This window comes from Rhagoletis pomonella, unplaced genomic scaffold (genome assembly GCF_013731165.1).
Source record: "Rhagoletis pomonella isolate Grant_MI unplaced genomic scaffold, Rhpom_1.0 Rhpom_scaffold_02028, whole genome shotgun sequence".
NCBI lineage: Eukaryota > Metazoa > Arthropoda > Insecta > Diptera > Tephritidae > Rhagoletis > Rhagoletis pomonella.
The window spans coordinates 8,251-22,487 of NW_023460582.1; the positions used below are offsets into that span (position 1 = coordinate 8,251).

General features: G+C 34.5%; 2 long non-coding RNA genes across 5 annotated transcripts; one reads left to right on the forward strand and one right to left on the reverse strand.

Moving 5' to 3' along the window:
* Positions 1-698: 698 nt before the first annotated feature.
* On the reverse strand, positions 699-9,378 carry LOC118752987. 4 transcript variants are annotated; one of them, XR_004994768.1, is made up of 3 exons: positions 9,180-9,378; positions 8,772-8,898; positions 699-713 (listed from the first exon to the last, which is right to left on the reverse strand). It is a non-coding gene; the product is annotated as an uncharacterized LOC118752987 (long non-coding RNA). The 4 variants fall into 4 exon arrangements; XR_004994766.1 differs by lacking the exon at positions 699-713 and adding an exon at positions 2,925-2,939; XR_004994767.1 differs by lacking the exon at positions 699-713 and adding an exon at positions 7,771-8,195.
* On the forward strand, positions 1,471-1,870 carry LOC118752988. The gene is made up of 2 exons (XR_004994769.1): positions 1,471-1,532; positions 1,592-1,870. It is a non-coding gene; the product is annotated as an uncharacterized LOC118752988 (long non-coding RNA).
* Positions 9,379-14,237: the final 4,859 nt, after the last annotated feature.

Consider the following 14,237-nt stretch of genomic DNA (forward strand, 5'->3'; position numbering starts at 1 on the left):
TGGTCATTAGGTTAACTGGTTTGCAAGCTATTTTTCTTCGAGGTATTTTGTTGTAGGAAACTGAATACGAAATAGGCGTATTCATTTAACATGATAAACGTGATAAAATTACAAATTTGTATGGAACGTTAGATGAATACATCCTATGTACATAAATATGTATAACTACGTAAACAAATTTAGTTAGATTTAGTTTATCATATCATGTTAGTATCCGCTTTTTCGCTTAGATTTGACTCTAAAGCTAGCGTGACGAAACGCTGTAATGGTATTTAATTTTTATTGTTTGTTTTTCGCTTTTATGTTGTATGTATTTATGAAAATACCTTGAAAAACATAAAAAGCCGAATAACACAGGACTAAAACAAAAAAAATCTATGAATTGAACATTTTTCTTTTAATTTGACCATCATATTGGATTCGCCATTTTGAATTCGGAAAATCTGAATTCAAATTCGAAAACCCCTAACGGGAAGCATAGGGCAACAATAATAAAAATCTATGAACTGTAAACCTATAACTCCATTTCCGTGTGTATATTCTTCGATTTTTCATTTCCTAAGTAAAACGAAAAGTTTATAGTAAGACATAAAAAACATAAGAAATACATACCTGTGTATGTATATGTACATATGTATGTATATGTTCATATAGCAAAAATATGTTCATTTTTGGCATCATTCGCAGCGCACCTTGAGACCGTCAGGTTCTAACTGTAAATTACAAATTCAACTAAGAGCGGAGTGCTGTGGCTCATCGTCCAACTTACGGAAGCTATTTATTTTCCAACAACGGTGGATGTCCACGTATGCATGCAAAAAAATTTTCTAGAATTTAACTGAGTGGAACAACGCTACCTCGGTAGTCGTAATTCTAAAAAGTGCTAAATGCTAAATGTTAAGCCCGGCCTGAAATTTTTAACGCATGTACGTATGTATGTAGACAGTTGAATACGTAACGCATACATTGTAGTTGGCGGAATGGCATTCTTTCAGCTCAAATATTTTCATTGTTTACTAAGCAAATACATACATACATATGTATGTATGTACATAGATGCGTATGGAAAGGTACGTTAAAACAACACCAATAACAAAAGCCGATGGCCCAGTTTAAAAAGTTTTGTTTTGTCCCCCTCTTAAAAGTCGGGTCATGGCAGTAAAAATGGTGGAGTAAAAAAAAAAAAAAAATAAGAATGCAATACTACGTAGACGAGGTATAGTGATACAAACATACATCCATACATATTTGCTTCGTACGTTTATTTGTATGTATGTACATATGTATATGTAAAAAAAGTTAAAAAATGCGGAGTTTATTACTCAGCAGGAAATAATAAAAATTAAACAAAGTTAGCCGTAAGCGAATTGTGAGTAGTGAAGAAGCGTAGAAATATCGAGATTCGCGCGATTAGTAAGCTCTGCCGTTCAAGAAGTATGTACGTATGTATGTAAGTATTTAAGCCACCAACGGGTGCCTGCCTGAAAGCTGCACCGCTAGAATTCACTGATCTTTTAGCTCTGAAGATATAAGTTTGTATTATCGTACATACATACTTACATACAAACAATTGCAATTAAATTCATTGCAGTCACTTCAGCTGAACTTTAGTAAATTTGGTGAAACTGCCGAGCAACATTCTGGCCAACCCTTTGTAAGAAACTTGTACAGATACGAGTATAAAAAAAAACCATAGATTGAGCTCAGAAATTCTTAAAAACATCCAGATTTATTACTACATACTTCAAATCAGCATTTAAAGTTTTATAAAGAAGAAGGTCATAATCGTAAAAATCTGCGCCTCTTTGCTTACCGTGGCCCCATTTGAGGTGTTGTTAAAATATATTGTATGTGTTGTTAAAAAAAAAAACAGTAAAACTACCAAATTTCACCGATTCTTCGAAATGCACTCACATAAAAGTGAAACGAGTTGAGACAAATGCTAATTTTGTACACAAAAAGACGGAGGTTGTGCGACAAATTAAATAATGGAAAAATCAAAAACAAGTTTCCACAAACAAAGGGATACAAATCACGTTATTTTAAAGTCACCTATCTACATACATACATACATATTTATTTTAAAAAGATGAAAGGTCTTTGGAGAAAATAAAAAAGAAAATATAAAAAAAGCTGACAAATGAGTTTTATTAAAGTGGAGCATACCAACCTAGATACATTCATATGTACTTACATATATAAGTACATACACATGCATGTGCTTGATATATTTGTTTTAGTTATTAACATGTTTAATTTTATTACCCGTTTTTAAATGCATTTTAACTTATTTTCCAATTTTAATTTTATGCACCAGTTACGTTACAGAGAAAGATTTAATAGCACTCTAGTTTAAAAGCTGTTTTTTATCAAAATGGATGAATCATTTGCTTATACATATTTTAATATGTAGATATGCATTATACTTAATTATATTTAGTAGAAATATATGCACAAACATATACAGCACACTTGCATAACTAAATAGATACATAAGTATGTATGTAAGCAGGTGTGTCTCGAAGTTTATAAATATTAATTATGGAAACATCGAGCAAAGCAATGATCTAAGGGCAATTCCTTGAGAAACATACATCCCTACATACATACATATGTATGTATGTAAACTTTAATTTAGTTACTTTGCTATACATATGTATGTCATTCAATAAGTCCACATTTAAACAATACCTAGTGCTTCAAAACAATTATAATTAATTAGCGGGCTTGCGATAACTATAGTTTTTTTTTTCATTTAAGCACTTATATAATTTCAGTTGTCGATTTGATTCTACCATTTCGAGAAAATATCAGGTGGCCCAATTTCTGGAAATTTTCTTGGCTGATAAACAATTATCACTTCTCAGATATCACTGATTGAATTTCAAAACCGTGCTGCCACCATTTGATTTTCTGATACGAGTAAGTACTTAATGATTCTGCAAACAAATAATTGAACGAAAAAGTCAGTTTATATCGAGCAAGGTTTCATATTTTAGTTGTTTTAAAAATTTCTGTACACATTCGATAGGGCGGTACTCCTCCTGTAATAGTAGTATTTTTTTATTTATTTTACAAAACGTTGTGTGACGAGATATAAGGATTTATATGAGAAGAATTTTAGAAAATTTCTGAAATTCAGATATCTTTTGCAAATATCGAGCCCTAACCGCCAAAATAACGTAAGCGACATTTTTTTCAAAAATTTTCTTTTTGACGCAAAAATATTCGTAGAGCATCTAGATGCATTTCTGCATCAAAAATAATTTTTTTTAAAAAAAGTCTCTTAAGTTATAAACACATTTATAAAAACTTGTTTATGATAACTCGCGTAAATCATGATTCTTTTTAAAATATATACATATGAATGCGATTTTCCGAACCGTTTGCTGACTGCTGAAAACAGCCGCTTTTAAATTGGATGTTCGTTTTTAAAAAACATATTAAAACCAAGTTTCAAAAGCCGCATAGTCTAAACCAGGGATGGGCAGATTTTTGGCTCTTAAAGCCGCCAAAGAGCCAGCAAGTGCTAAGCAAGAGCTTAATCAGTTCTCAGGGTAGAAGGGGTGTACAAAATACATTAAAAGCATTATATATAATAATAATAGATTGGCGCTTACACATATGTTAGTGTTTGGCCGAGCTTCTCCTCCGATTTGTGGCGTGCGCCTTGATGTTGTCACACAAAGCGGAGGGACCTACAGTTTTACGCCGACTCCGAACGGCGATTGTATTTTTATGAGAAGCTGTTTTTCATGGCAGAAATACACTCGGAGGTTTGCCATTGCCTGCCGAGGGACGACCGCTGTTAAGAAAAAACCTTTTTTCTATATTTTTGCGATGTTGCTTTGACCAGGGTTTGAACCCAGGCATTGTGGAGTGGAAGCGCGCACTGCTTACCACTACACCACAGCGGACGAAAGCATTATAACGGGTGATTTTTTTGAGGTTAGGATTTTCATGCATTAGTATTTGACAGATCACGTGGGATTTCAGACATGGTGTCAAAGAGAAAGATGCTCAGTATGCTTTGACATTTCATCATGAATAGACTTACTAACGAGCAACGCTTGCAAATCATTGAATTTTATTACCAAAATCAGTGTTCGGTTCGAAATGTGTTTCGCAAACCCAATTGCTGCGAACGGCGACGAATCGACATTTCACGGTCTTCAGCAACACTCTCAGAAACAGACGCAATATTCTCTTCTGTACGCACTGTACGCATTCGTGTGGTTGGTTTAATGTCCAATAAAGTAAACTGAGTGCGAAACTTGGTCACAATCGCATTAATTGTTTGCTCACTTGGTCGATTATGTAGACCATAAATCGGACGCGCGAAACACATTTCGAACCGAACACTGATTTTGGTAATAAAATTCAATGATTTGCAAGCGTTGCTCGTTAGTAAGTCTATTCATGATGAAATGTCAAAGCATACTGAGCATCTTTCTCTTTGACACCATGTCTGAAATCCCACGTGATCTGTCAAATACTAATGCATGAAAATCCTAACCTCAAAAAAATCACCCGTTATATACATATTTGTAATGAGAGTCGGAGTACAAGAAATTTGAATACGCTCTTCTTCCCCCTTTATGCTGGCTCTTGATGTTGCATCTCATCTACCACCTAAATGTGTCAAGCCGGCTCCTAAGTGCAAAAGGCTCCAGGGAGCCACTTTGCCCATCTTTGGTCTAAGCAAAGATAACAATATGGAGTAAAATAGAAAATCTCCATACAATCAAATTTTTGCTTTTAGGCACTTTCAAATTAGTTTAGAAATGAACTTATAATAACCGCACGATCCTGAAACCTTACTAAGAAAAGTTTATATAGCAGTCCTATTTCAAAAATAGCCTTTTACTCTAACGCTAGGGTAATCCACCCTCTTCATATACTATAGCTGGTAAAAAAAATGTTTGAAAACGCATTTGTAACAAATTCAAAATAAGACTTTCTTTTCATAATAAAGAGGGTTCGTTGCGTTGGAAAGAAATTTTACCGAGCAAACATTTTTTCTGAGTGGGTATTCTACCAGAATCCTTCATCAAATTATGGAACAATGCATCCCTCTCAATTCGTGTAACTTGTTTAAGAGTTGCAACGGGGGGCATATCTTCGGTGTTTAGATTTGCTTCGCGAATGGTCTTTAAATGTGCGATATATACGTTCGTAAGCCTCACAGAAGGATGCTGCTTGCCTTTGCCAGGTTTCTTCGGTTAACTCAAGATATTTTCAAAAAAAAAAACCCCGAATATTGATTCAAGATTCTTGAAAGCATCAAATCTTCTTGTCCTATTTTCAAAAACGCAGTCCAACTGAATGTAAAACAAATTTTGCTTTAACTGACTCTCAGAATTTGAATTCATTAATTCCTGAGGTAACTCGCCAAAATTGCGCTTCCTTGTTGACGAAAATCGTTTTTAAAAGCCACTTATTAAGTTTCGAGACACGCTAATCACGAATATTATGTCAAATTAATTGTTGACAGCGGTCAAATAAGCTGTAAATTTCTCTAGAAGTAAGCGAATTCTCCCAAAAAATTTGGCCCACTAAGTTCTAAAACTAACTGATCTTGAATTCTATATAATAGTTAAATTTTTTCAGTTGATAACTATCATTTTCTCTAAAAACAAGACTGTCTTGGAGTTGAGTAATACAATATTTTCGCTTAGTAAAAGAAATGATTAAGAGGACATATTTAAAACGAATTTAGAATTAAATTATGAAATAGGAACAGTTATTGTAATCATACAGGGTATTTGGTAGACGTTGAACATTGGCGGTCCAAAATAAGTAAAGTCGGAACTTTAATGCTCTCACCCCTAGGATTGTTCTATATCGAAAAAATATACCCTATTTTTTATTTTGAAATCAAAAAATATTTAGCGGTCGCTCAAAGCGCTTGAAGTTTTCCATGTATTTTAAATAGGAAGTAAACTACTTTTCGTAGAAACGGTATAGAATTCTTGAAAATCAATATTTTTCGATCTGAAAACTCTGGTTCTCTTCAGTAGACTTCAAATAAACATACCTAATTCTTTGTTTAACAATTTTTTTAAACTTAAGATTTTATATTTATCGCCCATTGCGTTTTCTGGCATTTTCTGGGGGTTTTGGCGGACCTGTAAACTATAGCTACTATGAAAAAGTGGTTAAATAAATAATTGGGTATTATTATAAAGTCGACGGGAACTTATTGCTCGGCTCCGCAAAGTGACCAAAGTTAAGTTTTCAAACCCTTCCCTCTAAAAATTGGAGTACAGAAAATGCAACGCACTCAATTAAGCAACTGTTTTTTTTGAAGATTTGCTTAAAAAGCAAACGAATTTTTAAGCATGAAAACCAAAAAAAAATTAACTAAAACAAACCTAAGAAACTCGAATTATCCCCAAAAGAATCAGAATTTGTTGCTCTGTGTTAGCGTGTGTTTTAATCATTATTTTTTTGTGGAATTAACAATTTTTATTTCATTAGGTTTCTCGAATTTTTAGAAACTTAATATGTATGTATGTATGCGGACTTAAAAATTCAAATTGAATCGCAAAATACGCGAATCACGAATACGCAAAATACAATTTAGAAAAACAAATGAGTATTTGTAATTTGAACCCTTATTATTTTATTTGTATTTTTTGCTCAAAGTACATACTTAATTTTAATTGAAATGTATGGCACATCGAGTTTTAAAACCAGAAATGTACTAAAATGTTGCGAGCGAAAAAAAACGACAAAATAACAAATATGGATGTACATTAGACTGGGTCGAAAAAAAAAGTTGCTAATGTCCGCCCCTAAATTTAAAGATTATGTTGAGAGGGTTCTGGAAAAATTTTTTTTTTTTTTTTTTAACCCTCCGAAATACAGCCGAAATGGTTTTTTCGTTGTAACTTGGTTATTTGACGGCCGATTTTTAAAATTGATATGTCATTATTTTTGTCTTGAGAAGCTTCACTTTTCGTTCTTATGTCTTTTTAAGCTTTGAAGTCGCGTTCGCATGATAAGGGCAGAAACAAAATTTTACCCCCCCTAAAGTATATTTTTTTTCCTTACCAAACGAAAGTACTTAAAAATTCAAGAAAATGTTGCCTTCAAACTATATTACTAAAATAATAAACAAAGGAGTTATAGCACTTTTAATATCACAGGTCAACATGAGTTTCAGATGTAAGTATAATAACACAGTACAACAAAAATTGATTTTTTTTATGCAACAGAGTAACCTAAATTTAAGGATTATGTTGAGAGGATTTCGAAATTTTTATTTTATTTTTTTTTAACCCTTCGAAATACAGCCGAAAAGGTTTTTTCGTTGAAAGTTGGGTATTTGACGGCCGATTTTTAAAATTAACATGTCTTTTTTTTTTTGTATGGGGACCGACCCAGTCTAATGTACATACATGCTTGCACTTTAATACAGTATCTACCTAAATTGTTCCTCATTCGCTTGAATTCTCTTTTGTACTATAATTATAAACACCGGTGAGATTCACTCTATTAAGTATATTTATGTATCTACTTAGAATTCTTTGCGGCGTTAGAAACTTATTTAACGATTTTTTTTAAACAGTAAGTGCAATTAGATTGACTGACAGCTGTGAAGTGGGCAATCCCATCCAAACGGCGCGTTTGAGTTAGAGTGAATAATTGTACATATATACATATGTATATAGACAGACTTGGAAAGTGTTATTGCCAATTTAAGAATTAAATATAAAAAAGCTACTGCACTTTTCATAATGCATTTAAATACATATTTATATAATCTTTAAATCTGCTGCAACTGTGCGCTTTCATTTCAATTGCCTTGCAACGTAATTTCACTTTAAATTGAAATGATGGCTGCTGCATGCATGACCGTTAATTGAGAAATTACTAGAAGTAATAAATCAAATGATGATGTACATTTATACATACTTATGTGGTGTAGGTAAGTGAAGGTATATGCATATGTACATATATGTGTACCTACATATAGTATATTTTTAGAAATACACATTATTCACGCATGATAGCCTCATACATATGGATGTATGTATATACATATGTACATTAGGGTGCCTCCACAAATCGAGTACTTTTTTAAATAAAATAAATAAGTTTAAAAAAATGTTTTTGCCAAAGTGTACTGTGTACTTGCCCGGTTATCTGGTTAAACATTGTTATTCTGTAGTGCATGTTATTGTTGTAAACTGAATAAAAAAATAGCGAAAACTGTTAAGCACTAATTTTATTTATAAAATGCTTGATTTTTAGAGGTACATATTTTCAAATCGGTTCAGTTCACGTAAATCTTAATATTTTTCCGAAATATTTTTGCGCAAGTCTTCAAATGAAATAAACTTTATAAGTCCGGTGGAAAAACTGTACCGATTTTTTGGTATGGAGAGTTGTGTACCCTAATCTAGTACATACATACATATGTATTTAGAAGAGTAGAAATTTTGATTAGAAAAAATGCAATTATGATTCTGCTGATGGTCTTACCAATAAACAAGCAAACTGTGTAAATCGTTTTATGTAGGTGCTTCAAATATAAATTGCGACATACATACATACATATGTACATACATACCCATGTACATAGCGCAATATTTATGCATGGACTACATACATACATATATGTATATGTGCGTGGCCTATCTATTTTTTCCAGTGCTGCACACATCTGTGTTGCACATGTTGCCGCTATTGCAATGCACAAAGGTATGCACATACATATGTATTTATATATTTTTTACATGTAAAATTTTCTAAGGTGTACTTACTCTCCATAGTATGGCAACGCCTGTAGATAGCCGAATATGGCTAGTAGTGTTAGCAATAAAACGCTACCTCGCAACATTTTTTTGCTTTGTAGTTTCCACCCAAAAGTGAAATGTTACACCAAAATCACTAAAAAAAATAATAATAATTAAAAGAAAATCACTAAAAACAATAATAATAATTAAAAGAAAATCACTAAAATATATTTTTGTTTATTTTTTTACGATGAATTGTCTTGCTAGTAGCGTGAAATTGTCACCGACTGCAGTTTTCACGAAGACTTTCAAAATTGGTTTTTGTCTTCTTTTACACTACACTTTTAACACTGTCTTCACTATTTAATCACCGTAATTATACGGCAGGAGTTTCTTGCAAAATACTAGTAGGTAAAACTCTGTTGAAATGCTTACAAGTCTCTATAAAATTTGTATGTATTTTCTTTTCTTTCTGCAATATGTATGTATGTTGTTTCTCGAATGTTTTGAAATCTATGTTTAGTGTTTCGTCGCTTTATCAGCTTTTTCGTTAGTTTTATATGAGTTGTTCTCTATAGCACCGTTCAATATAAACTGAGCGCACAGAACAACAGTGCCGGTATTTATAAGGTGCGCTTCCCCCTACACATCTCCTGCCACTTGGATCGTACTGTATGTATGTAGTAGTTGGCTGAGTGATCGCTTAGTTGATCGGCTGTCTCGCTGGCAGGCTTGCTATTATACGTTGTTGGTTTATCGAGTACGTTCGTTTGTTGATGACTTACTGGCTGCTGGCAAATCTTCATGCGGCGGCTGAGGTCTGGTCCGGCGTGACCTGGCTGCCTTTTGCTTGTTTTCGTTGACTGCCTGGATGAATAGCGTTTGGTTTGATGGCGGCTGCGGCAGCTAATGCGTTGCGGCTTTGTATGAATTAGAGATGCGCCCGGGACTAAATATTCAATCCCGATCCCGCCCATCACGACATTCAATTTTTAGGACCCGGACCTGCCCATCCCGTCTTTTTTAGATTTGTACCGCGCGTTCCGTGGGTTCTCATATCTATCACTATGGCTCTCAAACAAATTGTGAATAACATATATATGTTCATAAACATATATGTATGTACTCAAATATATTTTTACCGAATATTCTACTTTCGGCATACTGAAAGATCTGGCGGGTTTTATTGGGAATGTCGGGAAAGGATTTTTTTCACTTGCCGATACCGCCCATCCCGACCATTTTGAAATTAGTCCCGTGGGCTCCGCTGGTCCCGATATCACGCCCATCTCTAATATGAATATATTACAATACATATGTATGTAGATGAATTCCTGCAGCAATAAGGCGGCCAATTTTCCGTTAAGTACTAGTACTTCACTGGTTAAAATTTGACTGGTCAGAATTGGACATTTGCTGGCATCGAAAATTTCAGCCTTCGACCAGTCCCCAAGGAACCGGCCTAGAGATAGACGAAAAGTACAGTTCGGCAGTGACAGGGTAGTGTTGTCTTGCAATTCAATAAAAAAAAAATTAAAGAACACCACCCTGTAAATGTCCCAATCGCTTGGTCTGGCCTTGATGCGAAGTGAACATTTGAACACACATTTACATGCGTGGCTCAGTGCGCAGAGATACTTGCCACTATTTGTTAGCTTTCTGGAGGGTCCGGGTTAAAATGCCGTCAGAAGCAACATGGTTATAAAATGATAAAATTTGTTTTTTCTGCGTTTCCGAATTATGAACAAACATCTGCGAAGTGCAGAACGCAATCTTACTCTAACGAAAAAAATCTCCAAAATTGGACTAGTCTGGGACTATCTTACGGTCAGTGTTGATTGGACCGGTCCTTTTCCAATGACACGCCAATGCTAAAAGTGGCAGTTGAAACCATAGGCAGGGGAATTATAAGGGAGTAGTGCTGGTAACAATAGGGACTATCTGAGGGCTAACCTAGGGCGAGTCTGAATTGCTGCAGGGATACATGGTTTATGGCACTTTGGTTGGCTTGTGTGTCGATTGTTGCCGTCGTGGCGCTTGTCCCCCCATATTTAATCGAATTTGTCCATACTTTGTCTTCTTCGTAATTGTTTTTTTTTTTTTGCGTGCAATATCGATTTGGTTGGCCTGCATTTTCTGCTATCTGCTTATTTCTTATGAGGTTTTATCTTACGCAGTCTTAAATATTTTTTTAAGTATTTTCTACCTTGGCTTTGTTGTCTTACCTGACTGTTTGCCTTCTCCACTTTCTACCGTGCTAAAGATAATATGTATGTATGTAGTTACTCGTGGATCGACAGTTGCAATAATGTGGCCAAGCTTTGTTGAGGTGTGTATTGAATTGTTCTCGATTTTTGCCTGCCGGTATAGTTGAAGTGGCTGCGACCACAGAGAAAGGTGAATGAGACCAAGAGATGCGAGGTATAAATAATTACATATGGGCATTTCCTGCGTTACGGACGTTCCATGCGGAGATAACTTTCATTATAAAAACAATTGTAGGCTTTGGATCCAAACATTTTGTTTGAATGTCACAAATTTCCTACATCCAACACAAGTAAAACTGTTTTCCATAAATATCCCCTAGTTAGTTTAGGGCGCCTAAAAATAGCTGTAAGGACGTTCCTAAAAGGCATGATTCAAAATTAAATATTATTGAATCATGCCTCAAGTATGTATGTACATCAGCTGACAAAGTTTATAAAATTCTGTTCATCTATTAAAGCTACGAAACAATGATGTATGAGTCGTTGGTAGATGAGTCAGCAGTCTTTGCCGTCATGGTAGTTTTAACTTCATAAAGGTGTTCAGTACTTGTCAAAAACGGGTCAAAGTTATTCGGACGTTCTAATGTTGTCCAGTGAACAGAAATGCTCATGTTTATTAAAGAATTCGTCGCAGGGATTGATATTTTTATTCAAATATGGGTTTTATTCTTAGTCGCTGCATATGAGAATGTATGTAAAAATTAATTACATAGCTAACTATGGGCGTTAGAATCTTTCTCGCGGTCAGAACAGTTGAGACGGCACTCGAATGCAGTCTTCCTCGACATAGAGGAAGCCTTTAACAATGTCTGTGTAGAAGCTATTCAAAAATCCCTGGACGAGCTTGGCATGGAGGAGGCTATAAACTCATGATTTATGGCGATGCTTTGCAGTAGAATGATTTCAGCTGTAATGGGAAGCTGCCAAAAAGGAACGTCAGTAGGGGTACTCCTCAGGGTGGAGTGATTTCTCCAATTTTATGACCTACCACTATCAACTTAGTACTAGTCAAGCTCAACCAAAGGGGAAGTAAAAGTAATGACCTACGCTGATGATGTAGTACTTTCATCAACCAGGTTGTTTTCTTCTATGATGAGCATTTTAAAATTTTAGCAAATAAAGTAAACGTGACCAAAACTTTTAACTTAAGACCATTTGTAACACATTTTTGCATAATTTTTGATAAGGAATTTAAAAGGCATAAGACGTACATAATCACTAGATATACTTTTAATTCTTTATGAATTTGTATCTTAATTAGCGAAGTATGTTTTTTACAAAGAATATAAAGAAAAAGAAGTTTGCAAATCGCTAATCTTGTAAATCGTTGTACCTATTAGTATATTTCAGCTGTCAATTGGCTTCATGAAATTTGGTCCAGATGGGTTTTTATTTTTTGCTTTTGGTTGTCTCGTTTTAGGAAATGCCCATATGTTTATGTGTGCGCCAGTGCATAGTGTGGGCATTTGCTTAATAACAAAAAAATCCCCAATTGTTGATACTTCAGATGATAATTAAAGTATGTACATGTTTAATTCTGTCGATAAATACATACATAAGGAGATTTCCAGAATCTAAGTACATATGTACATACTTATGGACATCCATGAATATATAAACATGATTAGGTATTAGGAGTGCAGTCTGCCACTCCGACTTGTTCGATTTAAGGGCTCGCTAAAGTCAACAGCGTCTGTTCATCAGTAGATACGGCTACAAGCGAGCATCTGTGTGGGTAGCTGGCGCCTCGCTATATAAACGTGTAATCAAAAATTCGCCCAGGTTCAGGTTGTGCGCTGGGTCTTATTACCCGCCGCATAAATCAAAGTTCTAACAAAGCCTTGCCTGTAGCCCGTTCCTTGAATGCTACCCATGGCGAACACTTAAAAGAATATGGTTTGATGATATCTGGGATTTTTAAACCCTTCTTAATGGGGAAGGTTTCTCTGCGTGGCTGGTTGATGTCCGAAAGGCAACTAAGTCTAACATCACCGCTATCCAATAAATACGCCGGGTGTTGTGAGGCAAGAAATCTGTGGCCACAAGCCATAACAGCTTAAGTCGAGAGGTTGACTTTAGTATAATGTCCCATTTCCTTCCTAGGATGACAAATAGAGCACTTGCCATTGAAAAAATAACCCGAAACATCTAATTTTGGTGAATATTCCCATCAAGTCTCATAAAAAATTCGTTGTAGGCTACTTAATAATCGATTAGTGAAACACAAAACTACGATACAATTAAATCGTAAATTGGACAAAAATAATCAGTTAATTTCAAATGAACAATCGCTGCCATCCCTAGACGCAAGGCACGCTTCCAGTGTTTTGGACGTACATACATACATCGGTACGCTCCAACATTGACTCAGATCACTATCTTGTTGCGGCCAAGAAATACACGCAGAAAAAAAATTTACATCCGGCAACTCAAGCGAAACTTAAAATAAAAAATGTGCAATCACAACAAAACGGTTTCGTAAAATGATCTTGAGCAATACCTATTTGCTTTATTCTAGATCCCTCTAAATAAATATTCACAATTACAGAGATCTAATATTAGTATTTACCACTTACGCTTCTTTGGCAAAATACGATTTTTTTAGCTACTGGTTTTTACGTAATTTGTCAATCCGAAAATGTTAATTTTATTTTACTCTTCCTGCTAAGTATTTATGCAATTATTTTTGCTTATCTCCCACGAATAAAAACTTACCACTAAAAAATGCAACGAATCAACAACATTATTTAGCTGACTTTGCATGTAATAAATTAAGTCTTTCTTTAAACAGAAATTCAGCAATAAATTTAAAATGAAATTTAGTGAAAAGTTATACAATATAAATGCATGCGTAGGTAAAAAATCACTTGTACTGAACTTGATATCATTGCGTATGTAATATGTATAAAGTAAATTGTATAACCAACGAAGGTCAAATGAGGCTAAACAAGCTACTGTCAGTAAATTTAGTTGAAAACCATTTGATGGTTAAATATCAAGATGCATACATATCGTCGATGTTTTTGCAAAACCGCCCATCGCCCAATTGCAAACCCGCCTATCTTACGGATCGTAAATTTTACGCAAGGATCTCAAATTTTACAGGAGAGCGAAAAACCGGGTTTTCTTTGAAGGCAGTGCTTTGAGAGGCGGCATTTTCTTTAGCTATTATTTCAAAAATATGTATATTGTTTTAATAACGATTTTACGATTTTTATCCATAAAT